Below are 18449 nucleotides of genomic sequence, written 5' to 3'. Positions count from 1 at the left end.
CCCAATTAATGGCCTCCCCACAAAGAGAAATTTTTCACAGTATATCACCAGGCAATACAACAGAATATCAACAACTCAAAATACCTACTCCATGAAAATTACAGAAATATGCTCTGCCAAGAAGAAGCTTACTGAATAAGAGAATGCCCTGAAACTTGAATGGGTAAGCTGGAGGCCGTGAGTCCCGTTGAGGCTTGAGTATGGTGTCGGGTCGTGTGGTCTAGGCGGCGCTGGCAATGGGCCGTGGGTTCGTGGGTCGTGGCTGTGATGGGTTCGTGGTGGGGTCGAATGGAATTCTGCGGCGTGGGACGAAGAAAGAAGGTGGAGGCGTGGGTTCGGTGCTGTGGGTTTCGCTGGGTTCGTGGTGTCGTGGTGGCTCGACGAGGGTGGCTCGACTGTGGGTTTGTGGTGATTGGGAGGCTTAGAGGCAGTACTGGGCGGTGGCTGAGGGATTTCTGGGGGGAGGTTTTCGTGGGTGGTGGAAGATAGAGAGGTATGGGGTATGGGAATATATGGATATATATAGCCAATATACGAATATATATATGATAAAATAAAAATAATATATATAGTAAATCGATATTATATATTAAACTGATATATATAGCTTTTCTCTCCCTTTTTTTTTTTTTTTTTTATATAAGGCCTCAAAATTTCTCAGAATAAAATGCTCCCAGTTGATATAGCAAAGCTCATAGCATAGCATTTTTCCTCATGTGTCCCTGATAAATGCTGAGGAATTGCTGTAACAACTGGGACTTCCCAACCTTTCTAAAAATTCCTCTACCTTTAACACCAGCTTCACCAAGTTCCCCACTCTGCACATTTATTTCCTTACACCTGCATAAAATTGTTCCAACCAAACAAAATCCTTAGTAACAGCCAGAAAACAACAGTTTATATGCATAGTATATATTTTTCTCTTTTTTTTTCTTTTATTTATTTATATATATATCTTTAAAAAGGGTGATACACCCCAAACTTAGTTACATATATTATTTATTCACAATCTGTCTCTTTCACTCATGGGTTGCCCAAGTGTGATACATTAAATACATGGCAGCCCATAGTCCTTCTCCTTCAAGCATCCTTCAAAATGATGGAGGTCTTTGCTCTATCGACCTCCCCTCCAAGGTATTGTTTAAGCCGCTACCCATTCACCTTGAATACCCTCCCGGACTGATCTTCTTTGACATCAACAGCTCCGTATGGGTACACCTTAACTACGGTGAATGGTCCCGACCAACGGGACTTGAGCTTGCCTGGGAACAGCTTCAGCCGCGAGTTGAAAAGTAATACTCGCTGGCCTTCTTCAAACACTCTATGCTAAATTCGCTTGTCATGCCATCTTTTAGTCTTCTCTTTATACAGCTTGGCATTTTCATACGAAAACAGTCTCATCTCCTCAAGCTCATTCAACTGTAACATGCGGGCTTCTCCAGCAGCGTCAAGATCAAGGTTCAGCTTCTTGAGGGCCCAAAATGCCTGATGTTCCAGCTCGACAGGCAAGTGACAGGCCTTCCCATAAACCAGCCGGTAGGGGGACATTCAGAGAGGTGTTTTTTATGTTGTACGGTACGCCCACAGCGAATCATCTAATCTCTACGACCAATCCTTGCGGTTAGGATTTACAACTTTTTCAAGAACCCCTTTTATCTCTCGGTTTGACAACTCGGCTTGCCCGTTAGTTTGAGGATGGTAGGCAGTAGCAACCTTGTGTTTCACACTGTATTTGGCCAACAAGGCTGCTAAGATCTTGTTCACAAAGTGGGTACCTTCATCGCTTATCAAAGCCCGTGGGGTTCCAAACCGAGTAAACACTTGCTTATGGAGAATCTTCATCACTACCTTGGAGTCATTTGTGGGACTTGCTACTGCTTCGACCCATTTAGAGATGTAATCTACCGCCAATAATATGTAAAGATTGCCAAAAGATGGTGGGAATGGTCCCATGAAATCGATTCCCCAAACGTCAAAGAGTTCCACCACAAGAATGCAATTCAGCGGCATCTCATTCCTTGCTGAAATATTGCCAACTCTTTGGCAGCGGTCACATCTTCTTGCAAAATCATGAGCATCCTTGAAAATGGTAGGCCAATAGTAGCCCGATTGAAAGACTTTGGTAGCTGTTCTTTGTCCCCCAAAATGTCCACCATAGGGAGAAGAATGACAGTGTTCTAGTATGCTTGCAACTTCCTCTTCGGGCACACAACGCCGCATCATTCGATCTGCACACTGCCTGTACAAGTAAGGCTCATCCCAATAGTAGAATCTCACCTCATGGAAGAATTTTTTAAGCTGCTATTTAGTAAAATCTGGGGGCTGTAATCCACTCACCAAATAATTAACAACATCGGCATACCATGGAGCAGTCTCTTGAGTTAAAACCAGCAGCTGTTCATAAGGAAATGTTTCTTGAATTTGCATCTCATCTTTACTGTCACCACTTGCTTCCAGCCGAGATAAATGATCAGCCACTTGGTTTTCAGTGCCTTTTCGATCTCGAATTTCTAAGTCAAATTCTTGCAGCAAAAGAACCCAACGGATAAGTCTTGGCTTGGCATCTTTCTTGGCAATGAGGTACTTGATTGCTGAATGGTCGATGTAAACAATCACCTTCGTTCCCACAAGATAAGACCTGAATTTGTCAAAAGCAAACACCACAGCCAGCAACTCCTTCTCGGTGGTTGAGTAATTTATTTGAGCATCGATTAGTGTCTTGCTTGCATAATAAATAGAGTGAAAAATCTTCTCTCTTCGCTGCCCAAGTATCGCCCCAATAGCAAAATCACTAGCGTTGCACATTAGTTCAAATGGCAAAGACCAATCGGGAGCAACAATGACTGGAGCAGTAACTAATGCCTTCTTCAAAGTCAAAAATGCTTCATGACAGTCTTTAGTAAACTCAAACTGGCGGTTTTGTTCCAGCAATGATAAAAGGGGTTTTGAGATCTTCGAAAAATCTTTAATGAACCGCCTATAGAACCCTGCATGCCCCAAAAAACTTCTAATGCCTTTTACGGTTGTTGGTGGTGGCAATTTCTCAATCACTTCCAACTTTGCCTTGTCTACTTCAATGCCCTTATGAGAGACTTTATGGCCGAAAACTATGCCTTCCTTCACCATAAAATGGCATTTCTCCTAGTTGAGAACCAAGTTTGTCTCCTCACATCTCTCTAAAACTCGCTCCAAATTAGCCAAGAAATTGTCAAAAGACTCCCCAAATACTGAGAAGTCATCCATAAAAAATTCAAGAATATTTTCTGCCATGTCTGAGAAAATCGCCATCATACACCTCTGAAAGGTGGCGGGGGCATTGCATAAGCCAAACGGCATCCTCCTAAAGGCAAAGGTGTCGTAGGGACAAGTGAATGTTGTTTTTTCCTGGTCTTCCAGAGCTATAGAAATCTGGTTATAACTTGAATATCCGTCGAGAAAACAGTAAAATTCCTTTCCAGCCAACCGATCCAACATTTGGTCAATAAATGGCAGCGGGAAATGGTCCTTTCGAGTGGCTTTATTAAGCTTCCTATAATCCATGCAAACTCGCCAACCAGTCACCGTTCTTGTGGGAATCAACTCATTGTTATCATTAGTCACTACTGTAACTCCTCCCTTTTTAGGGACACACTGAACTGGGCTGACCCAAGAGCTGTCTGAAATCGGGTACATAATGCCATAATCCAGCCACTTAATCACTTCTTTCTTAACTACCTCCTTCATGATGGGATTCAACCTTCGTTGCTGCTCAATAGAGTTATTACAGCCAGCTTCCAGCAGTATTTTATGCATACAAAACGTCGGGCTAATGCCTTTTATGTCTGCCATAGTCCAGCTGATTGCCCTCTTATGCTTCTTCAACATTTCTAGCAGTAAACATTCAGCTTCAGCTCCCAAATACGCTGAAACAATCACAAGCAGCGTTTCATTGTCCCCCAAGTAGGCATATTTTAAATGGCTGGGCAGCGGTTTCAACTCCAGTTTTGGTGGTTCTTGGATAAAGGGCTTTGGAGGCTTAAAATTCCCTTCCGACAGATTTAAAGACTCAAAATGCTTGCTGAATTTCATGGATGGTTTGCTGGACTCTACCCAAGTGACTTGGGACTCCTCTTCATTGCTAGATTCTTCATCATCCTCAAAGGTATTCATCCCCAAATCAGCCTTGCAAATTTCTTTATTAAAGGTTTCAGCCACAAGTGTTTCAAGTACACTCAAACTAGAACATTCTTCTATGTCATCCGGAAACTTCATGGCTTGGAAAACACTAAAGCTCACTTGTTGATCGTTCACCCTCATGGTAAGTTCTCCATTTTGCACATCAATCAAAGTCCTCCCTGTGGCAAGGAATGGCCTCCCCAATATTATGGGTACTTCTCGATCCACTTCATAGTCAAGAATGATGAAATCGGCCGGGAATATGAACTTGTCAACCTACACTAGTACATCCTCAATCTTCCCTTCCAGATGAGCCATTGATCTGTCCGCTAACTGCAATGTAACTGTGGTTGGCCGAGCTTCACCAATGCCCAACTTCTTAAAAATAGACATAGGCATTAGATTAATACTAGCACTCAAATCGCATAAAGCTCTTCCCACATCTCTCCCACCAATGGAACATGGAATTGTAAAACTGCCTGGATCTTTTAATTTAGGAGGAGTTTTGCTTTTCAACATAGCACTGCAACCTTCTATTAGAGCAACTGTTTCGAACTCACCCAGCCTCCTTTTCTTTGTCAAAATATTTTTCAAGAACTTCACGTAGTTGGGAATTTGCTCCAAGGCTTCCACTAAGGGAATATTGATATGGAGCTGCTTCAAAACATCCAGAAACCTCCTGAATTGCCCATCTTGCTGCTGTTTTTTAAAACGTTGAGGAAATGGTGGAGGTGGCTTGTGTAAAGTCTTTTCTGCAGCAGAATGCTGACCCGATGCTGTATCAACTGGGCTAAATTTAGCAGCTGATTTTTTACTCGTTTCCCCTTCAGTTTGGATTGAAGTGGGCTCCTTGCTGCCTTTTGTTTTCTCATCATTAATTTCCAGAATTTTCCCACTCCGTAGATTAATTTCTTTGCAGTGTTCTTTACCATCCCTCCTTGGATTCTCGGTATCACTAGGCAAAGAACCTTGGGGCCTATTTTTCAGATCATTGGCCAGTTGCCCCAACTGAATTTCCAGATTGAGAAGAGAAGCTGCTTGGCTCTTAATCACAGCATCATTCTTTGCCATATAATCTCTCATTAAACTCTCCAAGGAACTAGATTAAGAGCCTTGAGATTGGTGAGGTTGTTGAGCCCTTGGTTGTAGAGAAAAACCTGGTGGACATGACTATTTCCCTTGTGCTGGCGCTCCACTTGAACTTGCTCCTTGACCCCCCAATGACAGATTTGGATGTTGCCTCCACGCTGGATTATAAGAATTTGAATATGGGTTGTTGTTGCGGTTGAAGTTCTGATTACCCGCATAGCAAATCGAGGCTGGATTTGAAGGGAAATTCTCAAAAGTATGCCCGTCTCCACAATAAACACATGAAATTTCTGCACTTTGAATGGCAGCGGCTGGCTGAATATTTCCTCCCAAACTCAGATTCTTCAAGATGTTGGTCATTGAGGCCATTTGAGCTGTTAGAGCCGTTAATGCATCTACTTCAAGAACTCCCGCCACATTTCTACTTGTAGGAGCTCTAGTGTTTGACCATTGATAGTTATTACTTGCAATCCTTTCCAAAATCTCAAATGCTTCGTTGTAAGACTTGGAAAGAATGGCTCCATTGGCTGAAGCGTCCAAGACCATTCGAGAGGCTGCATTGAGACCATTGTAGAATGTCTCCATTTGTATACAATGTGGGATACCGTGGTGTGGACATTTTCTTAAAAGCTCTTTGAATCTTTCCCACGCATCACTAGTGGACTCATCTTCCAGCTGCTGAAACGACATAATCTCACTTCTAAACTTTGCATTTCTCGTGGGAGGGAAGTACTTTCTTAAAAAAAAATTAGCCAAGTCATTCCAATTTGTCACCGAATCGGGAGGAAGGGTGTTGAGCCATGATATAGCTCGATCCCTTAAAGAGAACGGGAACAACTTTAATCTTAGCGCCTCTTCACTTACTCCTTGTAACTTGAAAGAATCGCTCACCTCCAAAAATGAGCGAAGATGGAGATGAGGGTCTTCCGTGGGCATCCCACTAAACTGCCCAACTGTTTGGAGCATTTGAAACATGACAGGTTTGAGCTCAAACTGGGGTGCTTGTATTTCGGGCCTCACAATGCCCGGATTGAGCTCGTTGAACATAGGGGCAGCGTATTCCCTTATTGTTCTGGCTCTATCATCCGCCAAAACAATAAGATTAGCCATGTTTCGCTCACCCCCTGCTTCTCCATCATTTTCAGCCATGATGCAGCGGCTTTTAGCCTTTTGTGTCTTTCTCCTTTGTCTAAAAGTACGTTCAATTTCGGGGTCAATAGGAGCAAGTTCAGATTCTTCTTGTTCGTTCATGCACTAGATTAAACCTGAAATACACACAACCCAAACAAGAAGAATTAGAAACAAACAGAAATAAATTGCAAAATAGTTGATAATACAGAATTTTAATTTTCAATCCCCGGCAACGGCGCCAAAAACTTGTTGCATAATTTTAAGCAAATAAAATGTGCAAGTGTACACAGTCGGCAACAAGTTATATAGTAGTAAGTTGAGTATCGTCTCCACAGGGATTGCAAAATCAAGCAAATGTAAAACCAACTAATCAACAATTTAAAATTAAAGGAAGAAATTATGAGAATGATTGTACTATCAATCTGAAATTAAATGACTGCAATTAAATCTATTTAAAAATATAACTGAAATGATAGCAAAATTGAATTCAAGAAAAAGTGTCTATGGATTAATAGATCTGAATAGCTATTTGCCCCTATGTTAATCTGCCCAGTTGTTACAGCATTCGTTCAGCAAAGTTGCACAGAGTTAACAGAATTCTAAGATAAGCACTTGAGATTTTCCCAAAACTCAGCGAATTAATTCTACAACTTGATTTAATACATTCCTATATTTAATCAGGTTGCAAAACAGCAATTACACACCAATTCTCAAGTTATACAAGGTAGCAAAATATCCCTATTTTACTCACTAAGAACAACCTAAACATGGTAATTCTCTTGCATCTTCCAAGTTATTTCCACTAGAAATAACCTTTCCAGAATCAGATCTAGCTAAGCAAATTGTTAGTCATGGCCAGTAATTAACAATCATTTAACATTCATCTCACTTGAATGAACAAAGGCAAGCTGCTAAACTCGTGCAATTTTCATCATTAATTCATAACATCAGGTTCCATAGCCATTCAAATCTCAAAAGGATTAGCTCATGTTCAAACTGAAAATTACAACCCAAACTAGATATTGTTCATCCATAACTAATATTCAGTTTCACACAATGTAGAATGAAGAGTATACACTACACAAAAGAAAAATATAGAAGAGATAGAAGAAGTAGAATCAGTTTCCATCGTCCTCCTCCTTCTTTGGTCGTGGATCTCCTCTTTTGGGTACTTGATTTTACTGTGTATATCTCTCTGCAATTTTTCTTTTTCCTCTTTCTTGCTGGGTAAAGACCGTACTGTGTTTTCTTTCTTTTCCTTAGTTGATCTCGGCTGTCCTCTCCTTAGGGTACTTTCCTCTTCTCCTTACCCTAATTAGAAAGCCCATTTTCCTTTCTTGATCCATTAATCCACGCCACCTCAACCAGCTAACCTAATTTTTAAGTGGGTGCTACATAGGCGCTGAGATAAGTGAAGAAAGGTTAGCTGGCTCTTGTCCACACCAGTCCCCAATTTCTAGATTTGCTAACACTTCGGCCTCCAGCATTTGAGCAGTATTTCCAGCTTTTTGTCCCCTTTTTCCTTGGATTCCTTAGTTTCCCTTGGCGAGTCAAAAGTTCCTTTCCTAAACAACAAAGCACACACAATTACTTAATTAATTACTATTCCTACCAACAATTTACAAGACTCTTGAATTAACACACTAACTAGAAAAGAAAGGTAAAAAACTAAACAAACTTACAAATAACATCACACTCATTACTCTTTTCACCCAAAATTCAAGTTCAAAGTTAATAAAAATAACTCTAAATCATAGAGTTATCACTTGAGTTCTAGGACTCGGAGTCAAGCGCGGATCGAGGCATAGCGATTCTAAGGAAGATTAGGAGCTTATTAGTTGGATGATTTATAGTGAGAAACGTTATAATCGGAGGTAATTCAAGTTTTAAATTCTAAGTTTTTAAAGTTTTTAAGCTTGGATTGGATTTTGTGTTTTGATGAGTTTTTGGATGCATTGAAGCTTGGGTTTTATTGATTTTGGGAGATTAGGATGTTTGGGAACTTTAGTTTTGAGATTTGGATAGGTTGGGGTCGGATTTGGAACTTCGAAGCTCGAAGAACACAAAGCTGGGAACCCAGAATTCTGGGTTGGGTGTTGTAGTGCTAGGGTAGTATCGCTACAGCGCTAGATGCTCTGATTTTGGGGGATTTTTGGACTATTTGTAGCGCTGTAGCGCCCAAAGGTAGCGTTGTAGTGCTACATAGCCTTTAGAATGTGGTTTTTTGGTAATTTTCTTTGGTTTTGACCCGAGGGCTCGGGGGATGATTCCACCACCTTGTGTTGGTGGAATTGGAGGTCACGAGAGCGTGGGATAGGTCCGGGATTTGGGTTTTGGAACTTGAAATCATTGAAACACCGTTTATGGTTGTGACTAGGTTATCTCTAGGGGCTTGGAATCAGGATCGTGCTTATGGCTCATTTATTGGTAACCTGTGCTTGGACCAAAGGTAAGAAAATTGAACCCCATATGTGACATGCATGGTTTTTGATGTAGCATGTTGAATGCTCTATTTGTATATTTGGGATGCATATCAAATGATTAGAAATTTGCTATCTGTGAATGGTGCTGACTTATTAGTCAGGAATCGGCAATGGTGTCGATATTGACTATGAAGTTGTGACTTACTAGTCAAGTTCGTCAATACTGAGCACTGTTCGTATGGTATTGACTTATGAGTCAAGAACGGTATTAGCGTGTTTAACACAAGACAAAAAGATTATATCTAATCGACATAAGCATTATGATCAGAAGCACGAAATTCTTGACCGACCTTAAGTTCGATGAAAACTAAAAGCGCTTGTCTAGTCTAAAGGCTAGTTATTTAGAGCTAGAGCCGGAAAGGCTAAGGTGACCTACACGTCACATGGCTAGGAGGGTATGGGACCTCAGAGATAGACTTATCAGTCATCTGACCGAGATAGACTTATCAGTCATCTAATCGAGATGGACTTATCAGTTATCTGATCGAGATGGACTTATTAGTCATCTGACCGAGATAGACTTATCAATCATCTGAGCGAGAAAGAATTATCAATCATATAAGTCATCTGACCGAGATAAACTTATCAGTCATATAAGTCATCTGACCGAGATAGACTTATCATTCATCTGACCGAGATAGACTTATCAGTCATCTGATCGAGATGGACTTATCAGTCATCTGATTGAGATGGACTTATCAGTCATTTGACCGAGATAGACTTATCAGTCATCTAATCGAGATAGACTTATCAGTCATCTATTTAGAGAGTGACTTATTAGTCAACTATTCAGAGAGACTTATTAGTCATTTACTTCAAAGAGACTTATTAGTCATCTACCTCAAAGCGCAGGACTCCACAAACATTTATTTGTACTTGCTTACATGCATGAGTAGGGTTATTACTGCTAGGCATGCCTGTTATCACTTAGTAACATGTTATTACTTGTTCACGAGCATATTAAGTTTTCTTGCTGAGCTTCGGCTCACGGGTGCTATGTGGTGCAGGTAAAGGCAAAAGAAAGCTGGACTATCCTTGAGTTGAAGAGCTTAGGTGACGATGTGTACACATGCAGCTGCTCAACCGCCACGACCAAGGGTTTAAAGAGAAACTAGGGTTAAACCCTATTTTTCCGCTTAGGTCGGCTAGTTGTAAATATTTTGTTGTAATTAACCTTTAAATTATATTTTTGGGATCCCAATATATATGGTAAACGTTTTAGTGAAATGTTATATCTTAACCAAAAAAATTTAACCCTAAACCGCTAATCATACTTAGTTACACAATTATGGCCAAATGACTCGATTAGCGAGTTTAGCATTGTTTAAAATGCACACCGTAACGGTCCCTGGAGTTTAGGGCGTTACAGAAATATTGCAATAAAAGATCTTTATTTTCTTCAGTATTGAAAGAAATTCTTATAAAGGATGTCATCCAAGCAATCCCCAATTATATAATGAGTTTCAAATTCCCTAAGACCTTCATTAATAACAATCATGGACTTGATGTCAGGTTTTGTTGGGATTCTATAAACCAAGTTTTGTAAATTACAACTCAAATAATCAAACAATGATAATCTATACTCTAATGGAAGAATAATCCAAAGATCATAACAAATAAAACAAGTGGTAGAATTGACATTTGGTATTGAAGAACCTTGATATATAAAATCACAAGTCTATGATTTCATGTGAATAAATGTAACAAAGGTTGACACAAATGAAGATTTTTTGTCCAAAAATCTCTATTCCTAGCCTCCTCCTTGAGATTGTTTGAAGCTACTGTTGGGGGATAAGGCCAATAACTTTGGTTTTGCATTACAACTCAAAGCAATAATCACAAGTAATCTAACTCTAATGGAAGATAATCACAAAGTACATAAACACAAATAAATGAGTGTAGAGTTGACATTTCTTGAAGAAGAATCTTTTAACATAAAATCATAAGTATATGATTTTATGTTAACCGCAAATGTTACAAGGTTTGACCCAAATGAATATTTGTTGTCTAAATCTCTATTCCTAGCATTCTCCTTAGAATTGCTTGAAGTTAAAACAATGGAATGAGATTGGGATTCACAAGCCTTGATTCTTCATACAATTCAAACTTTCTTGATGAATTTCTTGGAGAAAACTAGAAATCTTGAAAGATAGAGAGAGAGAGAGAGAGAGATGTGAGTGATCAAGACATCAATCAAATGAACTATTTATATAGTACATAGGAACCTCATTAGACTCAACCAATGAGATTAGAGTATTTTAATTTGAATTTTGGAGCAAAAAATATGTCTTTGTACGTACGGAAAACCCAAGTGACACATCGCCTGGTCCACTCTTTCAAAGTCTAGCAATGTGTCGCCTCCCAAAGGAGACGCATCATAGATGCCACTGACTTGGCGCTCCAAAACTTGTCTCAAAACATCCCCAAATGCTCACAAACTTTTTGGGTACTCTTATATACTCCAAAGAAATACTTTGGACCCAAAAAGATGATTTATTAATGCCTATACAAAAAGTCAACTCTCACATGTTGAATTTTATGAAATCGTTATGGTTTTTGCACCTCTTCGTGCCTAACCAATTTGACCATGTATTTAGCCAATCATAACATTCCTCCACTTGGTTAAATACATCAATTCTCTAGTAAAACGATATTAGTGCATAAAATAAAGTATCTTTTGGGTTTGAACTTTATCTTAGTGAAAACATTACAAAGCTTCTACCGAAATGCTAAGGTATTCTTAAAAACCTAACATTCCTAGTGATAAAAACCAGTAATGTTCATGTATTTTCAACTTTTCACACTTAGCACTTTTAATGGCCTTGTGCTAATCCATTCATGAACCATCCAGAGAGAAAACTCCTACTCTCTTGAGAGGAGGCACCACCTCTAGGTTCACATAGGTCAAATTCTTACATCATCTTTGCTACCTTTGGAGATGTTTGTTGTTCTTCAACTAAATTTCATTAAAATATTATGGCTTAACCCTCATGCTCGGTAGCAACAAACATTAACTCTTCCTTGATGGAACCTTTAAGTTGTTAATGTTGAAACTATTCCCTTATCAATGACTTGTTCTTACCCATTTAACTCTACACTTGATGTATACAAGTTTTGAGTTGGATTTCCATCATTGGGGAATCTTTTTGTCAAGGATTTTTAGTCTCTTCCCTCTATTTATGGAACTCACCAAATCTCTCCCAAGAGATTTGGTAAATGGATCCGTTAAGTTCTTACAATATTCCACATATGAAATTGATATGATACTCTTATCAATCAATTCCCTCACATAGTCATGTCTTAGACTTATATGTCTAGACTTCCCATTATATCTCTATTTGTAAGCTATAATCAAAGTGGATTTTTTATCACAATGTATCGAAATCGTTGATACATCAACTGTGATTTTTGGTTTCTCCAACATAAGATCTCTTAGCCACTCGACTCCTTTGCTGGTATCCGCTAGAGCTACAAACTCGAACTCCATGGTTGAGTGGTATATACATGTTTGATTCTTAGATCCCCAAGAAACCACAACCCCACCAAGGGTAAACACCCAACTGGCTGTGGAGAGATTATCTCCTACATCGGATATCCAACTTGAGTCGGAATATCCCTCAAGTATCTTAGGAAACTTAGAATATTGGAGGCATAACTCTTTGGTCCTTTTAAGGTATCCAAATACTCTTTCCACGACCTTCCAATGTAAGATACTTTGGTTGCTAGTAAACATACTTAGTTTACTAACCGCAAATGCAATGTCTGCTCTAGTACAATGAGCAGCATACATCAAATCCCCAATTGCACTTGCGTACTCTAGTTGAGCAACCACACTCCCTTCATTCTTTTCAAGCTTTAGACTTGAATCAAAGGGTGTGTTTGCCTCTTTGATATTAAGATAGACAAACTTGTCAAGCATTTTCTCAACATAATGAGCTTGACCTTAGGCATAAACATCCACATTTCTTCTAACTTTGATACCTAGTATGGTATCAACCTCTCCAAGGTGCTTCATCTTGAAAGTTAGAAGATGGTTACCTCTTCGTTTCTATTATGTCTTTCATGTCATTACTTAATACCAACATATCATCAACATATAGACACACTAAGATGACATAATCATCACAAGTCTTAGAATTTAAGCACTTGTCCGCAGTATTGTGTCGAAACCCATCCGAAATCATGGCTTCATCAAAATTTTCATGTTATTGTTTTGGTGCTTGTTTTAAACCATACAATGATTTAATAAGATTGCACACATTATGTTCATTTCCCTTTAGAACAAACACTTCCGGTTGTTACATGTACACCTCTTCATCGAGGTTGCCATTTAGGAATGTTGTTTTGACATCCATTTGATGAACATATAGATTGTATATTGATGATAAGGCAAACAACATTCTTATAGGTGTTGTTCTTGCTACTGGTGTATAGGTATCAAAATAATATATGCCTTCCTTTTGTCTAAACCCTTTGGCCAGTTACCTTGCCTTATAGGCTTGAATGGTCTCATTAGTGTTGTATTTCTTACGAAATACCCACTTGCAACCTATTGGCTTTGATCCTTGCGGTAGATCAACAATCTCCCATGTGTGGTTAAAAATAATTGAATTCATCTCATCATTTATTGCCTCTTTTCAAAAGTTAGAGTCCATTGATGATATAACTTCTTGGAAAGTTTTAGGATCATCCTCCACTTGAAGTACCATTGGATACTTTCAAGTGTCTCCCTTATGATTTCCCTCTGCTAGGTAAAGAGTCTCAACTTGAGAGGTTTTATTTTGTGATCCACTCTCTTTAAGCTTTTGGCTTCTTCTAGGCAATATCGATTGCTCTACAACCCTTGAAGGTAACTCCTCTTGAGTTCCTTCTAATGAGATCATTGTTGAGGCTTATTGTCACTATACAACAAATTCACAAAGAACTCAACTTCTCTTGATTCAATTATCACATTAGACTTCAAATCTAATATCTTATAGGCCTTACTATTTGAGTCATAGCCTACAAATACACTTTTAATGGCCATTGGAATAAGCAAGACACCCCCACACTTTGAGATACCTTGCAATAAGCAAGGCACCCCCGCACTTTGAGACACATTAGGTTGGGCCTCTTTCATTTATATATCTCATATGGTGAAATTTGATTCTTCTTTAGAGTAATCTGGTTTAGAATATGACAAGCGGACAACAAGCGGCTTCTCCCTATAACGCAAAACTCAAATTTGAATGTAATAGCCTAGCGGTTATCATTTCAACATATATTCTATTCTTTCTTTCCACTATACCATTTTTTTGGGGTGTATAAGAAGTTGTACAATATTGTATTATATCATGCATCTCACAAAACACATTGAATTCATTGAAAAATTATTCACCACCCTATCACTTCTAATCGCATTAATTTTATTTTCCAATTGATTTTCAACTTCGGCTTTATAGATTTTAAACATGCTAAATGGCCCATCCTTATTCTTGAGTAAGTATACATATGTGAATCTAGATTAATCATAAATAAAGGTAATAAAGTACCTATGTCCACCCCTAGTAATTATTCCATTCAATTCACATAAATCACTATGTATCAAATCTAACAAGTTAGTTTCTCTTTCAAAACTTGGATAAAGTTTCTTTACCATCTTAGATTTTATACATAATTCACATTTATCATGTTTAACATCATTGCATACAGTTAAACCACATTTGATGACTATTTTAATTGTACTATAATTTATATGAGCAAGTCTATTATGCCACAAAATAACATAATCAAAGTCAAGCATATAAGAGGAAGATGTGCATGCATTATTATCAAAACACGAGTCTTTGGTACACAATTTGATCATTCGATCACAAACATACCATTTCCCCACAAAGTAATTTCCCTTGGATAAAATTAGCTTGCCAAATTCAAACACCACTTTGATACCAGTTTGCTCAACAAGTGCCCACTCACAAGATTCATACTCATATTTGGAACATACAACACATTAGTCAAAAGAACCTTCTTTCCAGATGTGAAATAGAGATCAACATTCCCCTTGCCCAACACCTTGGATCTATGCTCATTTCTTATTTAGATCATATGGCCATCCTTTGACTCTTCAAAGGTTTTGAAGACCTCTCTATCTTAAGTTACATGAATGGTGGCACAAGTGTCATACCACCATCCTTGAACTTTGCCTTGGATGTCATTCACCTCACTCAAGGTAGCAACCAACTCATCTTCAGTTGTGTTGACCTTGGATCCATGGTTGTGGGACTTTCAAAACTTGCATTCCCTAGCCATGTGGCCACTCTTTCCACAAACAAAACAAGGGCCTCTGACACCCTTAAATTGCCCTTCATTCTTCTTAGGGGCTAGGTAAGTATCCTTTTCTTATTGTGGTTTCTTGTGGGCCTTCTGTAACGCTCTGGATAGCCAAGACTGTTACACTGTGTGTTTATAAAAGTGCTAGACTTGCTAAACAAGTCATTTAATTAAAAACGTGTTTCTGAAGCTATAATGGAACTAGGGTTAAAACGTTTTGGTCTCAAAAGTCACATTTCTTATCAAGAAACATTTCCTGTTTACACGGGATCCCAAAATTATTAAGATTAAAACCATTTACAAAAGATTCAAGAATTAAATACAGTATTAGCCATATTAAGGCAAAACAGACAATTAGGCAATCTCTGTCTCGATCCACACCTCGGTCATGGCGATCGAATAGATGGCTATGTACATTCAGCCCCGCAGCTCTCCATCTCAGGACTGGTCAAACTTTCCTTTGCCTTTACCTGCACCACGTAGCACCCGTGAGCCAAGGCCCAGCAAGAAAACACAACAACAGAGCATAAGCAATCAACAGATAATTCAATAACACATATTCCATAAACATGTTCTTAACCATTTAAACATTGAGAAAAACCAAGTATTCAACTTACCAAACATATCAACTCATATCATACATAAATTCACAAATGATAACTAGGATTAGTGCCCTCAGGCCACACCCTCCGTTATCTACTGACTCCGGTCCGCTTAAACCAAGCTCAATGAATAATAAGCTGTCCTCGGCTACTAGTGGCCAAGCCGCGCCTTGTGCGCAAATATTGAATACGGCACCCTTAGGCCGCTATCACATGTCCCATGGCGTAATACCATCATTGACATTATACAAATATTGGGAGCTCTTAGTCCCATCACAAACATATAACCGGGTGCAGTTTTCTTACCTTTAGATTCGCTAGCTTTGATCACTTGACTCCTTGAGCACGATCCCTCTCGAGCCCTAGCGCTCACCTAATCACAACCATAGGTCAAAGTCATCTCCAAACCTCAAGTGCAAAACCTAGCCTCGGGACCAATCCCGAGCCCCCGGGAAGTCCTAATTCCACCAAACAAGGTGGTGGAATCGAACCCTGAACCCCTGGTCAAAAACCCTTGAAAATAACCCTAAAATCCCTTTTTGAACATAGGGTAGCGCTACAGCGCTCATTGGAGGGCGCTGCAGCGCTAAAAACAGAACCAAAATTCCCTCAGCAAGCTTGGCCTAGTGCTACAGCGCCCAAAGGCTAGCGATGTAGCGCTAATCACAGACTGCCAACACCACATTTTCCCTTCCTGTGATTTCCCCGAGCCAAACTTAACCAAAACTTCTCCAAACCTTCACCAAACTTAAAAACAAGCTTATTAACACACTCCACTCATCCCAATCATTCCAAATACTCAAAACTCAATCACATGCATCCCTAATCTCAAAATTCACCATAGTTGCTCATAGACTTCAGAAACTCAGCAAAGACAATCAAACCTTCAAAGTTTAAAGCTCATAATTTTATACCTTTGATGGAAATTCGACCTTAAGTTGCCTCTAGACCTCCTTAGCTTGCTCTTCCTCAATCCTTAGCTCCAACTTCCCTAGAATTCCCCATCAACTCAGCTTAGATACCTTAGTTAGAAATCAAAACCAGAACTGAAGAAACTTCAAAGTCTTACCTCAAATATTGATGTGTTCTTGCTAATCCCTTGCCAACTTTCCAAGTCTAACTCAGAAACCTTATGGCTCAACTTGATCTAGCTCCTCTCTGAGCTTTCCTCCAAGAACCCTCAAGAAAAATGGTGGAGAAAGCCTAACCGACCCTGCCTTCTTTCCCTTCCTTCTCTTTCTTTTCTTTCCTTCTTTTCTTTCTTTTCAGACTTCTATTATATTCTACAAACTCCACTGAGCATAAAGCCTCAGTAATACCTATCTCTAAAAGCCAAATGACCATAATGCCCTCCCCTTTAATTATAAATCCTTTAACCACTTAGGGGCATTTTAGTCATTTTACCCAATTCCCGCTAATTCCTCAAGTGTCTCTAACATTTTCTGCTTACTTCCTGATACCTAATTAATCACCAATTATATTCCTCATTATCAAAATTAACCTCAATATATTCTCTAAATTCCCATTTATACCCCCAGGCCCGCCCCGAGCCGGGTATAAATCCCCGCCGTCACTTTTTCGCTAATCTGCTCACTAGGATCGTCTCGAGTCACAGATCACAGATATACCCACATAATATTGTGGTCTCAACAGTTATCGCATTTATATACAGTTATGCCCGCAACGGGCCAAAATTACGATTATGCCCTTGTAACCTAATCAGGGCCTACATGCATTCTAATACACATAGTCATGCATCTCAAGTATTCAAATAGTCATATAACATGCTTTAAATCATTAAATCACATATATTCCAATTATGCCCTCCTGGCAGAATAATCAAGGCCCTTAAGCCCTATTAGTAAATTTGGGTCGTTACACCTTCCCTTTGAATTGAGAGGGTTTCTCTATGTTTTTAGCCTTGGATGTTCCACCATTGGACTCTTCCATGCACTTGTTGCTAGAGCGAGACCATCTTCAATCCTTAAGTGTTTTAGGATTTCCTCATTCCTATGGAGAATCTTTATTTTTCTATAGCCCCTCCAAGATGGAGGCAACTTGACTATGATCCCACCCATAATGAAGGACTCCGGTAATGTTATGCTAAGAGTAGATAACTTATTCACAATAACTTGTAGCTCATGTACTTGGGGGAGTAAGGGTTTTCCATCAATGAATTTAAATTTCATGTATTGAGTTATGAGGAATTTCTTGGTACCTTTTTATTCGAATTTGTACTTCTTCTCAAGAGCTTCCCAAATCTCTATTGTCGAAGTTGTATTGGTATAGAGATCATAGAGACAACCTGAGAGGGCATTGAGTATGTCACCTCTACTTATAAGCACATATTTTCCTCTTTTCTTCCTTTCCTTGATCACTTCTTGAGTATAATCATCCTTTGGAGCTTCCCAAGTCTTCAAATATTAGTCAAGGATGTAGTGAACCTTCAATGTTGTGAGAAGAAACTTGATCTTGTCTTGCCAACGCACAAAGTTTGAGCCATCGAATCGATCTAGTCTCACTAGATCTTAAGACATGAACATGAGGGGTGGGATTGCAGAGATTTCTTCCATAATCTTGGTTAGTAGAAAAACCTTAGAGATGGACAATCTTTGATACAAAACTTAAGTTTGGGTTAGAGATTTTTATTTTTGGGATTGAGGCTATAAACCAAACTTTG

The 18449-nt window shown here is 39.1% G+C and overlaps 1 long non-coding RNA gene and 1 other non-coding gene across 2 annotated transcripts in view; both read left to right on the top strand.

Annotated features, from left to right (window-relative positions):
• LOC133815916 (uncharacterized) overlaps nucleotides 1–18449 on the top strand; it is a 40208-nt gene that overhangs the window by 13299 nt on the left and 8460 nt on the right. The gene's annotated exons all lie outside the window — the stretch shown is intronic.
• LOC133820067 (small nucleolar RNA R71) lies at nucleotides 5846–5952 on the top strand. The gene has a single exon (XR_009886501.1). It is a non-coding gene; the product is annotated as a small nucleolar RNA R71 (small nucleolar RNA).

This window comes from Humulus lupulus, chromosome 2, assembly GCF_963169125.1.
Source record: "Humulus lupulus chromosome 2, drHumLupu1.1, whole genome shotgun sequence".
In the NCBI taxonomy this organism is placed as follows: domain Eukaryota; kingdom Viridiplantae; phylum Streptophyta; class Magnoliopsida; order Rosales; family Cannabaceae; genus Humulus; species Humulus lupulus.
Note: the sequence above shows the minus strand (reverse complement) of the source record. Positions and strands in the feature narration are given on the sequence as shown.